The following is a 15,729-nucleotide window of genomic DNA, read 5'->3' on the forward strand; positions in this document are numbered from 1 at the left end:
CACATCTGTTAATAGAATGGTTTACTGGATATTTTAAGCCCACTGTTGAGAACTAATGCTCAGAAAAAATAAAAATAATATACATATATATCTCCTTTCAAAATAATATTTTATACATACATATATCCTTTTAAAATATTACTGCTCATTGATAATGCAGCTGGTCACCCAAGAGCTCTAACAAAGATATGCAAGGAGATTAGTGTTGTTTTCATGCTCTGCAGCTCATGAATCAAGAAGTCATTTCTATGTAGAAGTCTTATTTAGGAAACACATTTCATAATGCTATAGATGCCACAGATTGTGATTCCTCTGATGGACCTGGGCACTGAAATTTTCTGGAAAGGATTCACCATTCTAGATGCCATTAAGGACATCCATGATTTGTGTGAAGAAGTCAAAATATCAACATTAGCAGGAGTTTGGAAGAAGTTGATTCTAATCCTCATGGATGACTTGAGGGGTTCAAGACTTCAGTGGGGGAAGTAACTGCAGATGTTGTAGAAATAACAAGAGAACTAGAATTAGAAGCAGAACCTGTAGATGTGACTGAATTGCTGCAATCTCACAGACAAACTTAAATGGATGAGGAGTTGCTTCTTGTGGATGAGCAAAGAAAGTGTTTTATTGAGATTGAATCTACCGTTGATGAAATGCAGAGAACATTGCTGAAATGAAAGCAATGTATTTAGAATACTACATAAATTTCACTGATAAAGCAGTAGTATGGTTTGAGAGGATTTCAATTTTTAAAGAAATTTCACTGTGTGTAAAATGCTATCAAACAGCACCACAGGCTCCAGAGAAATCTTTCACAAAAGGAAGAGTCAGTTCATATAGCAAACTTCATTATTGTCTTATTTTAAGAAACTTCCACATCCACTCCAACACTCAGCCACCATTACCCTGATCAGTCAGCAGCCATCAGCCTGGAGGTAAGACTACCCCACTAGCAAAAAGCTTACAACTCACTGAAGGCTCAGATGATTGATAGCATTTTTAGCAATAAAGTATTTTTAATTAAGGTATATATATTGATTTTTAGACATCACGGTATTGTACACTTAATAGACTACAGAATAGTATAAAAATAACTTTTACATGTTCTAGGGAACCAAAAAATTTGTATGACTCATTTTATTGCAATATTCCTTTCATTGCAGTGGTCTGGAATCAAACATACAATATCTCTGAGGGGTGTGTGTGTGTGTGTGTGTGTGTGTGTAAACCTTGAGTAAAGCACACTGCCCTCCCCAATGTGGTTTGGACTCATCCAGTCAACTGAAGACCTGAATAGAACAAAAAACCCAGCCTCCCTGAACTAGGGGAAATTCTCTTGCAGCTGCCTTCAGACTCCATGTGCACCAATGGCTCTCCTGGGTCTCCAGGTTTCTGATCTTCTCACTGAAACTAAATTATCAGCTCTCCTGGGTCTCCAGACTGCTGGCCCACACTGCAAATTTTGGACTTGCCAGTCTCCACAATCACCTATTACGGAATCCACGTATTCTTTAAGCCAATTGTTTATACAAATTTTTATCTATATATCTACATCTTATTAGTCCCATTTCTCTGAAGAACCCTGATTAATACAGCTTTGAATAAGTTTTTTATAATTATAATACAAATACTGAATGCTTATATTACCAAAATCATAACTGCAGAGATAAAAATGGCTAACAAGTAGGATCCTGTATATGGTAGGAGTTGGGGTGATGTAAGAATGCTAGATCTTCATCTTCATAGGTAGAGATAATGCCTAAACTTTTAAAACATCAAGAAATCTCATAATAAGTGTGTTATGACTAAGAACATATTTATCAAAAAAAAAAGAGCACTCAAAAAAATTTATCTTCTACCATGTTTCCTATTAAAAGTTTATGAAAACTAATTTTATATAGCAATTAACAGATAAGCATCAAGGTCAAATCCCATACAAAGTTTTGTAACATAAAAGAGAACAAAAAGAAAATAGAATTTCAACAAACAATGAAAAGAGAGGCCAAAAAGACACCATGGAACAGATCAAAGCTGTAATCAGTAAGCTTCTATTCAGGATAAAATAAAAGCATTAATAAAATAAGATATAAAAGGCAACAAATTATAGTTACAATAATTTATAAATGAGGTGACAGTATTCAGAATATATATAATGAAAAAAATTAAATGTCAGCTATGGAGATGAAACTAGAAAGAACACAAGACTGTATAAATACAACAGATAATGCCCTGAGAGAAACAGAAGAAAAGGAGGAAATTTTTATAAGTCCAAGAGAAATAAAAGAAGAGATGAAAAGTAATTCAAAAGAAAACAACAAATATTGACAACAGGCAATGAAAATACTACAAACAGATAAGAATCTCTAAAGCAGAAAATCAATGCAAAGAGAAAAAAACAAATACTAAAAACTATAACTCAAGAAAATTTATCTGAAGAAAAATTTGAAATTACTTATAGCATAGCTTACAACAAATGAAATTACTGACCCACAATGCCTAACACAAAGACATAATCACTAAAATTCAAAGAAAAAGAAAAAACTCCTTTGGACACATGATTTTTAAAACAAAAAAAAATAGGTTAGACTTTAAGACAGTGATGCCTTATGATGGGAGGAAATGGAAAATAATTGAAGATGCTCAAGGAAAGAAAGTGAGACAAGGATTTTATAGCCTTCAAAATTGACTTTGAAGACAAATAAAATAAAAGAACTTTGTCTCATGAGTCATTCCTGAGAAATCTACTAAACCAAAAGCTTCAGACAACCGAAATGTTTAGAGAGACATCAACACAGAAGCTGGTGGTGAGCATTAAACTTATTATTACCTATGTAACTAGGATTAAATGGGGGTCAAACAGGAGAGAATACAGCATGAAATGACTATGTGTACACTATATGCACAGATGTAGTACAGCTATTAAAAATGTGGAAGATAGAGACTCAGAGCAAGATGGTGGAATAAAAGTCTCTACCCATCATCCCTGCCACCACCTCCTGCTGTAAGGATGCCAATTTAACATCTATCTATACAGGAAAACACACACACACACACACACACACCTTTATAAGAACCAAAAGTAAGGTGAGCCCTCATAGTACATGATTTTAACTATGTATTGTTGAGAGAGGCACTGAAGAGACAGAAAAAAACAGTCTTGAATTGCTGATGCTTCCCCTCCCTCATCCCCCACCTTAGCAGCAGGGGCATGGTATACAGAGCATCTCTGCGCACTGGAGGAGGGAGAATACAGCAATTCCGAGGCACTGAACTCATTGCTAACTTGTTAGAGCAACAAGAGAAACTAGACCAAACTCAGCTGATGCCCACCCACAGAGGGGGCATTTCAACCAGCCCTAGCCAGAGAGGAATCACTGATACCAGCTGTGTGAACTTGAGTTCCTACAAGTCTCATCACTGAGAGCCAAAGTGCTCCAGGTCTCTCAAAAAAACTTGAAAGTTAGTCTAGGCCACAAGGACTGCAATTCTTAGGTGAGTACTTGCACTAAAATAGTCCCAAAGACAGAGGACTTGGGCAGTAACAGGCAACGTACTGAGATACTCTCTGGGGTAGCCAAGACAATGTAGCCTTCACCTTTCCCCTCGCCCCAGACGGCACGACTCAGAAATAGACAGTAGAATAAAATACAAATAAAAACAACAAAAAGTATAAAAGTGTTGGGATGATGTTAGGCATAGAATCTTTATTAGTTTTCTCTTAGCTTGTTTATGCAAACAGAGTTGTTTTTATTAGGTTAAAATGATGGGTTATAAAATAACCAAGCCTCATGGTAACCTCAAACCAGAAAACGTATGAGTACACAAAAAATAAAAAGCAGAAACTAAATAATGTCACCAGAGAAAATTTCCTTTACTAAAGAAAGACAAAAAGGAAAGAGAAGACCACAAAGAAACCAGAAAACAAATAACAGAATGGCAGGAGTAAGTCCTTATCAATAATAATATAGAATGTAAATGGACTAAAGTCTCTAATCAAAAGACCAAGACTGGTTGAATGGATGAAAAAAACAAGACCCAATGATCTGTTTCCCATAGGAAACAAAATTCACATATAAAGAAACATATAGACTGAAAAGAAAGAGATGAAGAATATATTTCCATACCAATGGAAACCAAAAAGAGCAGGAGTGCCTTTACTTATATAAGACAAAATAGATTTCAAGACAAAAACTGTAAGAAAAGATAAAGAAGGTCACTATATCATGAAAAAGGAGTCAATTCAGCAAGAGGTTGTAACAATTCTAAATATTTATGCTCCCAATACTGGAGTACCCAGATATATAAAGAAAATATTATTAGAGGCCCCAATACAATAATAGCTGGAGACTTTAACACTCCACTTTCAGCACTGGGCATGTCTTCCAGACAGAAAGTTAATCAAGAAACATTGGAATTAATCTGCACTATGGACCAACGGATCTAATAACATATTTACAGAACATTTTATCCAACAGCTGCAGAATACACGTTCCTTTCCTCAGTCATGAATTATTCTCAAGGATAGACCATATGTTAGGTCACAAAACAAATCTTAAAACATTCAAAAAATCTCAAATAATATCAAGCATTTTCTCTATCCACAATGAAATAAACTAATAATTAATAAGAGGAGAAATTTTGAAAACTACAAATACATGGAAATTAAACAATATGCCTTTGAATAACCAGCGAGTGGATCAATGGAGAAATTAAGAGGGAAACTGAAAAAATTCTTGAAACAAATGATAATGGAAACACAATATACCAAAACATATGGGATACAGCAAAAACAATACTGAGAGAAAACTTTATAGCTATGACTGCATCAAAAAATAATAAAAACTTAAACAATCTAATGATGCCTCTTAAAGAACTAGCAAAGCAAGAGCAAACCAAACCAAAAATTTGAAGAAAATAATAAAGATAACACTGAAATAAATCAATTTGACATGAAGAAAACAATACAAAAGATCAATGAAACAAGTTTTTTTTTGAAAAGGTAAACAAATTTGACAAACATTTAGCAAGACTATGAAAAAAAGAGAGAAGATTGAAATAAAATCAGAAATTAAGGGGGAAACATTACAACCGACACTGCAGAAATTCATATGCCAATAAATTGCAAAACTTAGAAGAAATGAACAAATTCCTAGACACAAACAACCTACCAAGATAGAACCAAAAAGAATTCTGAAACCTGAATAAACCAGTAACAACTGAAGAAACCAAGTAACAAGACTGAAATCATAACAAAAGAAAAAGAAAAGCCCAGGACCCAATGGTTTCACTGCTGAATTCTACCAAACATGTAAAAAGGAACTAACACCAATCCTACTAAACTATTCCAAAAAATAAAGAGAAAATTCATCCTTTGAGGCCAGTATTACCCTGATACTAAACCAGACAAAGACACATAAGAAAAAAATACCGACCAATATCTCTGATGAATATTGATGAAAAAGATCTTGAATGAAATACTAACAAAGCAAATTCAACAGTACATTAAAAGATCATTTATTGTGACCAAGTGGCATTTATCCCTGGTATGCAAGGATGGTTCAACATACACAAATTAATCAATGTGATACATCGTATCAACAGAATAAACTGATGCTGAAAAAGCATTTGATAAAATTTGACATCCTTTCATGATAAACTAAAAAAAACTGGATATAAAAGGAATATAACATAATAAAAGCCATATACAATAGACTCACAGCTAGTATCATACTGAATAGGGAAAAACTGAAAGCCTTTCTCCTAAGATCTTGAACATGACAAGGATGTCCACTTTCACCACTGTTATTCAACATAGTACTGGGAGTCTTAGCTAGAAATAAATAAAGAGCAGACAAGAAATAAATAAAGCACATTCAAATTGGAATGGAAGAAGTCCAATTACCCTTGTTTGCAGATAACATGATGTTATATTATGAAAAACCTAGACTCCACACACACACAAAAAAAATTTAATATACTGATAAATTCAGTAAAGTTGTAGGATACAAAACCAGCATACTAAAATCAGTAGCATTTCTATATGCCAAGAGTGAGCAATCTGACAATGAAATTTAAAAAGTAATCCCATTTACAATAGCCACAAATAAAATTATATATCTAGGACTTAATTTAACCAAAGGAGTGAAAAATCTCTACAATAAAAATTATAAAACACTGATAAAAGAAACTGAAGAAAACATCAAAAAAATGAAAAATATTCCATATTCATGGATTAGAATAACTAATACTGTTAAAATGTCCATAATACCCAAAGCAAATTCAACGTAATCCCTATCAAAATACTAACAAAATTCTCCACAGAAATACAAAAAACAATTCTAAAATTTACATGGAACCATAAAAGACCCAGAATACCCAAAGCATTCTGAGCAAAAAGAACAAAACTGGAGGAATCACTTTGCCGACTTCAAATTATACTACAGAGCTATAGTAACCAAAGTGGTATGGTACTGGAATAAAAACAGACACATAGACCAATGGACAGAATGGAACACCCATAAATTCACACACCTACAGTGAATTCATTTTTGACAAAGGTGCCAAGAGCATACACTAGGGAAAAGACAGTCCCTTCAATACATGATGCAGGAAAACTGGATATCTATCTGTAGAAAAACAAAACTAGACCCCTATCTCTAGCCATACACCAAAATCAAATCAAAAAGACTTAAATTTAAGACCTCAAACTATGAAACTATGACAAGAAAAAATTTTGGAAATCTCCAGGACATTGGTCTGGGCAAAAATTTCTTGCGAAATACCCGATAAGCACAGGAAATTAAAACAAAATTGGAGAAATGAGATCACATCAAGTTTAAAAGCTTCTGCACAGCAAAGAATACAATCAAGAAAGTGAAGAGGCAACCCACAGAATGGGAGAAAATAACATTACCTATCTGACAAGGGATTAATAACGAGAATATATAATGAACTCAAACAACTCTACAGGAAAGCAATCTAATAATCTGATCAAAAAATGGGCAAAAGATCTGGACAAGTATTTCTCAAAAGAAGACTTACAAATGGAAAACAGACATAAAAAGGTACTCAACATTATTGGTCATCAGAGAAATGCAAATCTAAACTACAATCATCTCACCCCAGTTAAAATGGCTTACATCCAAAAGAGAGACAATAACAAGTGCTGGCAAAGATGTAGAGAAAAGGAAACCCTTGTACATTCCTGGTAGAGATACAAGTCAGTACAACCATTATGGAGAACATCTGGAGACTCCTCAAAAAAACTAAAAATAGAGCTACCATATGATCCAGCAGTTTCACTACTAGGTATATACCCCAGAGAAAGGAAATCAGTATACTGAAGAGATATCTGCACTCTTATGTTTGTTGCAGCTGTTTACAATAGCTAAGATTTGGAAGCAATGTAAGTGTCCATCAACAGCTTAATTGTTAAAGAAAATGTGGGCACATAAACATGATGGAGTACTATTCTGCCATAAAAAAAAAAATGAGATCCAGTCATTCGCAACAACACGGATGGAACTGGAGATGATTATGTTAAGTGAAATAAGCAAGGCACAGAAAGACAAACATCACATATTGTCACTTATTTGTGGGATCTAAAAATCAAACAATTGAACTCATGGACGTAGAGTAGAAGGATGATTACCAGAGACTGGGAAGGGAAGTAGGGGGGCTGCAGGGGAGGTGGGGATGAATAATGGATTAAAAAATGTTTAGAAAGAATGAATGATACACTATGTGATCTCACTGCAGGCTACTATAGTCAGTAATAGCTGAACTGTACATTTTAAAATAACTAAAAGAGTGTAATTGGATAGCTGTAACACAAAGGATAAATGCTTCAGGGGATGGATGCCCCATTTTCCATGATGTGCTTGTTTCACATTTCATGCCTGTATCAAAATATTTCATTTACCACACAAATATATACACCTACTATGTACTTACGAAGATTTTATATATATGTGTGTATATATATGTATATATGGGACAGTGCAAGTTGAAAAGGAAATAGACATCTCTTTGCAGGTACAATATCTTTAATACTAATTTTACCAAAGGTGTATGATCATACAAAGACATTGGTAGGGTTCTGTCTCCGAGTTTTGAAAGGGGTCCATGCAAGGTGTCTATAGATTAAACTTCACTGATCTGATTTTGTCATGTCATTTTCTGTTTATACTTGCAACTATAAAGAAAATAATGTTTTTGGTTAAAGAAAATGTGGCGAAAGAACGGAAAAGCATATTTTTAAATTAGTGGTAATTATATTGGTAGTATAGCATTGCTATTTTAAGCCTGTTGTATGAATGCTGCAGATTAAGTTAAATTTGAATTGTATTATCCTCCATGGGCCCTGGAGAACCAGGATTCTCAATGTAGAAAGAGTAGATACAGGTATAATACAGAAGCAGTCAAATAATCCTATAGTTCTAATTTTGATTTGGAAGTGTCAGTAAGAACTCTTAAATATTTCATCTTTAAAATATTATCTATTAATATACTCCCAGTTCTATCACCAAGGAGACCTGGAAACAATGGCCAATCTAAGGGCAAAAAGCATCCCTTAAACGTAGACTGTGAGCTTGAAATACCATTTCCCACTAAATGAATTCAGGCATTCTTAGATCAGAAAATATAAAAGATATATGTCTAAGACTTTTATCATACCAAATAGTAAATAAACTACCAGACACTAATAGGGTCATGTCAAAGCAGTCAGAGCTCATGTTAGGAAGTTTCTGCTGGCCAAAAATGAGACAATTTGAACTTTAAGAAGACTAATAACTGAAATGAATTTAAATCTGTCAAATATGCCTTAATGTAAAAGTTCATTATGATATTAAAATATAAAACCATTGATCTTTGAAAAATAACAGAAAATCAATTTGTTATCTTGAAAACAAAACAAAGGGAAAGAATCAAAACACATCCTGTCTATCCTATCTGACTATAAACCTGGGTAACTAAATAGTAGATGAGGGTAAACATTCTACGAGTATTTTAACTATAAGTAAAAAAGACATAATAAAATATCACTTTCACAACACAATAAATTAATATGTCTAAGCTTTGAGCATCAATAGCTGTTTATACTGTATTTCAAAAACAGAACCAGACATTATGTGCCTCCTGATGAAAGAACAGGACACACTGCATGCAGTTGTGACAAAGCAATCAGACCTAAGTCTGATTCAGGCTTTACAACAAGATACCAACTTGTGGGAAATTCAGAGGACAAAAAAAAATGTTGACCATTTATATGAGTTTACAATTTTAAAAATCCAGTCTGTGAGAAACCACGGTCCAACACTACTGATTCATTAACAGAAACAATGAAAAAAATAAAATGGAAGATAAACTTTTAGATTAAAAGAAAACATATTTTTTATAAGAACAGACAAGACTCATCTGCAGCGTTAAGGATATACAATTGGGTGAAAAAACCAAAAAGCAACAAAAAAAAAGATTACTTTAAAAATTCCAAACTTATAAAATAAATTCCAAATGAGTAAAAACCTAATTAGAATTTTTTAAACGTTTAACACGTTGTAAAAAAAATATGTAAGGTGTTAGGGAAAGATTTCTGTATGATATGAAAATATTATCATCTTCTTAACAAGCCAAAGAATATAAAAAATGAAGGTGATAAATCTGACTTTATCAAAATTACATATGTTCACCTATCACTATATACCATAAAGTTTAATAATAAGCGATATCCTTAGTATTTGCAATGTGTAAAAGCTTGGTATCCATGACATAAAAGGAATAGTTAAAAAGCAGTAAGTTTTTTTTAAAAACAAAAATAGTAAAGGTTAAGGAGAGGCGAATTATAGAGAAGAACCCACATGGCATATAAGTACATAAAAAGATGCTCAATAGCAACAGTAATCGGTGAAAGAACATACATGTAACATTCCATATTCGCCAGAATGGCAAAAACAAAATTTGATAATATGCATCTTGGCAGGGTTGTCCTAAAACAAGTGCTATAGGAAAAGTACATTAGAACCACCATTTTAGAGAATAACTAGACAACTATCCAGCAATATCTAGCAAAATCTGTGATTAGAAGGAGGCAAAGTGAGGAGTTTCTGGAATGCCAACATATTCTTTTTTTTGACCTGGGTGTTAATTTTGGGATAGTCACTGAATAATACATTCATTTTAATATACCATTCAATGCTGTTATACTTTATTATTTTAAAAAGATTTTAATTAAACAGAAATCTACTGGAAGTATTTATGAGCAATTATGTTTTCTTTCCTTACAGAAAGGGCTACAAGTGGCACATGCAACCTTTCCCTCTCCTTTTCATCCTCCCTTGGATTCAGGAAGCTGTAGCTAGAACTGCAATGGCCATGTTGCGACCATGAAAAAAAAAAAAAGGCCAAGAGATCTGCAAACAAATTAGCCCTGAATTATTCCACTGCTGAACTAATATCAGCAATTGCCTGCCTCTGAACATCTTTTTATGATCAAAGTACATCTTCTTTTGTTAAGAAGGAAGAGAAGGATGGGGGTGAAGTAGTATGGTAGAATTTAGTTGCTTCTGGTAACATACAATGAGATTCTCAATATGTTCACTTTCCCGTCTGCGTAAAATAAGGATAGTAACTGATTTATAAGGCCATTAAAAAGATTAAATAAGAAAAAAGTAAGTTAAATACAAAGCATAGTGCCTGATGTAGGCACTAACAATGTTAATTTCTATTACTCTAATAACACTAACTAGAAAACAGGAGACCTTAAGTATCAGTCATTCATAAATGAAATGTTGTGTACTGTTTCTGGGTTGCTTTTGGTTTTTGTTTAGTATCCTTGATATTGGTGAACACAGCTAAATGCTAAATGTATGTGAGTGTGGGGCAGGTGGGACTCTTCCCTGAGGATTCTTAAATTTTATGTCATATACTTCAAATCAGGGATCCAGTCTCTATCAGTCTTAACTTGTTCTGTACTGTGATAGAGAAAAAGGCAAACATTAAACATGAATGCACTACACTAAGATGTCTTAATAAATTTCTGAATTATGACTTTTCTATTTGTCTTACCCTTATGCAATCTGTTATTACACAGATGGATGAATGTAAAGCTGATTTATTTTGTCAGTTTTTCATAACCTTTAAGAGTTCTCTTGATTTTAGATACTCTCATTTAAACTTTTTGAAGAATTTCTCCTAATTCAAAGCCAGATGCTAATGTTTATGGAATGAGAATTGCTTAAATTTTTTGCTAACTGGGGTCTCTTGACCTAAAGGAAAAGTATGATTTTACAGAATGGTTTAGGCATTTTCTAGTTGCCTAACTATGGATGATCTTCGTTTCCTTTCTATTTTCAGCTCTTCTATTTCTCAGCAGTTTATTCTTCCTTAAAGAAGTTGAAGTGACATTAGCTAAGAAGGGAACAAAACTTCCCCTTACTTATATTTCACAAACTGTCTCCTGAGCAGAGTAAGAGGTAACTGTGATGGTAGATGTTCTAGTGGAAGTTCAGTACAGTTATAGTTGAACAAGAACTCAACAGAACAAAACCATCATTTTTTCCATCAGGTAGTCTTTGATATTCTTCACTGGATCATATTGATGAATGCCGAATGACTCTCAAATTTGCCCTAAGACCTTCACTGCCCTTTCAATTTCTAACTGTATTGTGAAGCTCTTTAGGGGGTCTTGACTTTATGCTTTGTCAGACTGGCTCTTTTTGTGAATGAATGTTCATGCATATGACAGTACAATCGACACTATTAACTCACCCAGATGACATATCAGAGAGACATTTTAAAAGAATTGTTAAAGGTAAGAGATATTATTATACATATAAGAAGAGACCATCTCCTTGATCCCTAGGACAGAAGTTCTTTAGAACGCCAGCTAAGCCATGAATATATTCCAACATCAAAATCCAAAAGCTAATCCTGTGCAAAATTATAAAAATAAAATACTAGCCGGGCACGGTGGCTCAAGCCTGTAATCCCAGCACTTGGGGAGGCCGAGGCGGGTGGATCACGAGGTCAAGAGATCGAGACCATCCTGGTCAACATGGTGAAACCCCGTCTCTACTAAAAATACAAAAAATTAGCTGGGCATCATGGTGCATGCCTGTAATCCCAGCTACTCAGGAGGCTGAGGCAAGAGAATTGCCTGAACCCAGGAGGCAGAGGTTACAGTGAGCCGAGATCGTGCCATTGCACTCCAGCCTGGGTAACAAGAGTGAAACTCCGTCTCAAAAAAAATAAAAATAAAAAAAATAAAATACTGATGGGAAAAATTGATAGGACCTGCTTTCATTGACAATAGCAAGTATGTGAGCCAGAATACACATTTTGGGAGAAGAATACACACACACATAAACACACACACACACACACACACACACACACACACACACCTCCTTCATGTTCCTTTACTCTCCACAAATTTGATTCTTAAAAGATATCCATTAGAAAATATCTTGTTTAAGTCCAAAGTAACACTATGCAAAAGACTTGAAAATATTAGCAGACAGATTTAATATATTTTTACTATGCATTATGGGTGCATTGAAATAATTAAGAAATCTTAACCAGATGAGTATCTATTCCACCAGCAAACCACTATAAGTCCTGGAAGCTAGAACATGTTTACTTATTACCCATCTACTTATGTCCCATGGAAAAATGATTTTCAGTTTCCTGATCTACAACTTGTCTATTGCTCTGCCCAAATCCTTCATGTTCCTTCAGGGGTAGAATTGTCCGACTTTACTCTCATCCTTGATTGCCAAAAGACCAACGCCCATGGCTCTTGACAAAGAAATCAATAATTTAAAGGTGTTTAATTTAATGGAGAATCATGAATGGAGCCAACTACACAGCCATATATGAAGTCTGCTAAGAACAAAACAAATGGGCAAGTGCTCAGGTCCTCATCAAAGAAAAGCCTTAAATGATGAAATCAAATATAATCTTGGAGAATATCAGAATACATTGCTTTTGAAAGGAAAGTCTAAGAATTATAAACATGAAGGAAAAATGGAGAGACACAAGAATTACATTACACAAGAGACTCAAATGGCCCTAATATGACTATTACTTTTCCTTTAGGTCAAGAGAACCCAGTTAGCAAAGAATTTAAGCAATTCTCATTCCGTAAACATTAACATTCGGCTTTGAGTTAGGAGAGATTCTTCAAAAAAAATTAAAAATGAGAGTATCTAAAATATTCTGGGTGCACTTTTTCATTAAAGGCACCCAGAAAATTGACATAAACAATATTTAACTGCTTTGTTTTAAATTTTGAAACTCTTACGGAAATATTTTTACCAGAATTGTAAGATTTTTTTCAATTTACTCCAAAGATATTTGCATTTTTGTTTCATTTAACTTGCTTTAAAATTAAAAGCAATACATCATTTAAAAAGCAAAAAAAAAAAATCAAACATGAGTAGTATAATTTTACTTTGTGAAATTTTAAAAATTGTATATAGATATTACACTGTGGAAGGATACAAAAGAAACTGCCAATAGTAGTGCTCTAATAGTGGCTGTTAAACAAGGTTTGACAGCTCAGGGAAACTCACAGAATCCAGAATGGCAATGCTTACAAGTTTACAGGGTGTTTTGTGTAGGAAAAGGATATATCATAGCAACAACAGCAAGAAAGACTATGCACGTCAGATGAAGACTGCCTCTCTTGCATTAGGAGCCACCCATGCATGGTTCCTGAGTGGAACCAGAGAGCCTAAAATGGCATCTCCAATGAGGTTTTTTGCTTTTTTACTTTGCTATTCACATAGGCATAGTCCTCCTATGAAATCAGCATCAATAGCAGAGGTCTCCTTGGATCTCACTGAGACTAGATGCCAATTATTAGTCTCACTGTTATCAACAGTGCTGCCAAAACTCTATGGACTACATTTGCAAATTAACATTCCTCATCAGCATGCTTCCTGCCTTGTCCAGGAGCCAGTGGAACAAGGGTACATTTCTTATTTCAACAGGACACCTCAGGCTGAAGTGGGGGGTGGATGAACCCCCACACCTCAAGCCGTTTCTTTGATGAAGTAAATTCAAGAGTGTTTACCAGTGGCATGATTCAGCTTTTCCTTTATACTTTGTTTTACTGCTTAGAGCTTGAGCACTTTAAGTATCTCTCTTTAAAGAGTTGGCATAGATATTAGCAGATACCATCTACTCTGAGCAGAATTGGAAATTAATAGTTGTAAATAAACTTTACCCATAATCGCTATTAAAAGAGTTAGACCAGTAAAGGGCAAGACTTTTCTGTACTTGGTAACCTAAAGATTAATTACAGATTGTATATATTTGATTCAGTTTGATAGTACCTAGCACAATGCCTGGCATATTGTACCCGGTAATAAACAGTTAATAAAAAAGAAAAGAAAAAGAACTAAATGCCATTTTATCATCATTTAACTTAGAAAAACCTGTACCTGGCTCATGAGTGGAGCCAGAAGCACTTTATAACAGATCATTTAATCCAGAACAAGATGAGGATTCTCTACAAAGCATATTATTTGCTACAAACACTAAACAAACAAACATAAGAATAATTAAGTCCCATTCAAAACTCTGGCACTTCCAGCCTTCAGTTCTTTCTTCTCCATAAACTGGAGCTCAAATATAATGTTATCAATCCTATTATTAACAATAATGCTTCACATTGAGGAGAATTATGTGTCCCAGTCTCAACCTCAGGGATAAGGGGGAGTTCAGAAGGAAGAAAAGTTAAGGTTTGATAGGAAATAATAATGAAAGGGTCATGTAAAAGCCACCTGAATTCTTACCTAATGGATTCCACACATAATTTACAGCTAAAAGGTGAAGCTGAGAGTTTTCCCAAACATGACAGACTAAAATTTTTAGTCAATTAATTGGCATTTAAGTGGTATGTAATAAATGTCCAACAGTATCTTGGCCCTTTCCCTCAAGAAATTTACAAACAAGCAATGTCACCCAGGAACTTCAACTTGTACTGTGTTTGTCTTGTCCTTCAAACACAAGATGAATTGATGTCAACGTTAAAACACTGTCAGCCTAGGTCTCAAACTGAATGAAATCCTAGTTCTTATTGAAGTATAAAGGCAAGTGCATCAGCATCAAATGAGAAAGGAAAGAATTACAGAGCAAATACACAGGGAAGTGTGGAGGGATTACTAGGCAGCACTGAGTACCCATTCAATCATAAATTTAAAGCAAGACCAATCGTCATACTTGCGTGTTTTCTCAAGCCATCCTTACACTTGAATGCAAGAATGAGTTGGGTGCATAATTGGATTCAGCCAGGGTTGTTTTTTTTTTTTTTTTTTTTTTTTTTTTTGGTAAGTGTATAAATGAAAAGAAAGAGGGTCAAGGGAGACAAGGGTGATTGTAGAGGGTTGACTATTACAGTGTGGCAATGAGCCTGAGGCAGAGGCATTAGATGATGACAGAGATGGCTGGATTTTCTATGTAGACGCAATCGTTTGTTCAATTCCACCTAGGTAAAGAAATAAATCCACTTCACTTAAACTCCTTATCTCCACACACACAAGGTGTTCAAGTCCTCTACCCTCTGTGTGAAGAAACCTGCCCAGAGATTAATACATGAATGTGGTCCATATTGATGAGGATTTGGCAATGGTTCCTTTTTATTCTTTTCCCTGCTCTCTACAGTGATGATCTTCATTACTCTCTATCCCTCCACTTCCTCCTTTCTAGTCTGAGTTCTCTTCTGTC

The sequence above is a fragment of the Saimiri boliviensis genome, chromosome 10 (assembly GCF_048565385.1).
Source record: "Saimiri boliviensis isolate mSaiBol1 chromosome 10, mSaiBol1.pri, whole genome shotgun sequence".
Lineage (NCBI taxonomy): Eukaryota > Metazoa > Chordata > Mammalia > Primates > Cebidae > Saimiri > Saimiri boliviensis.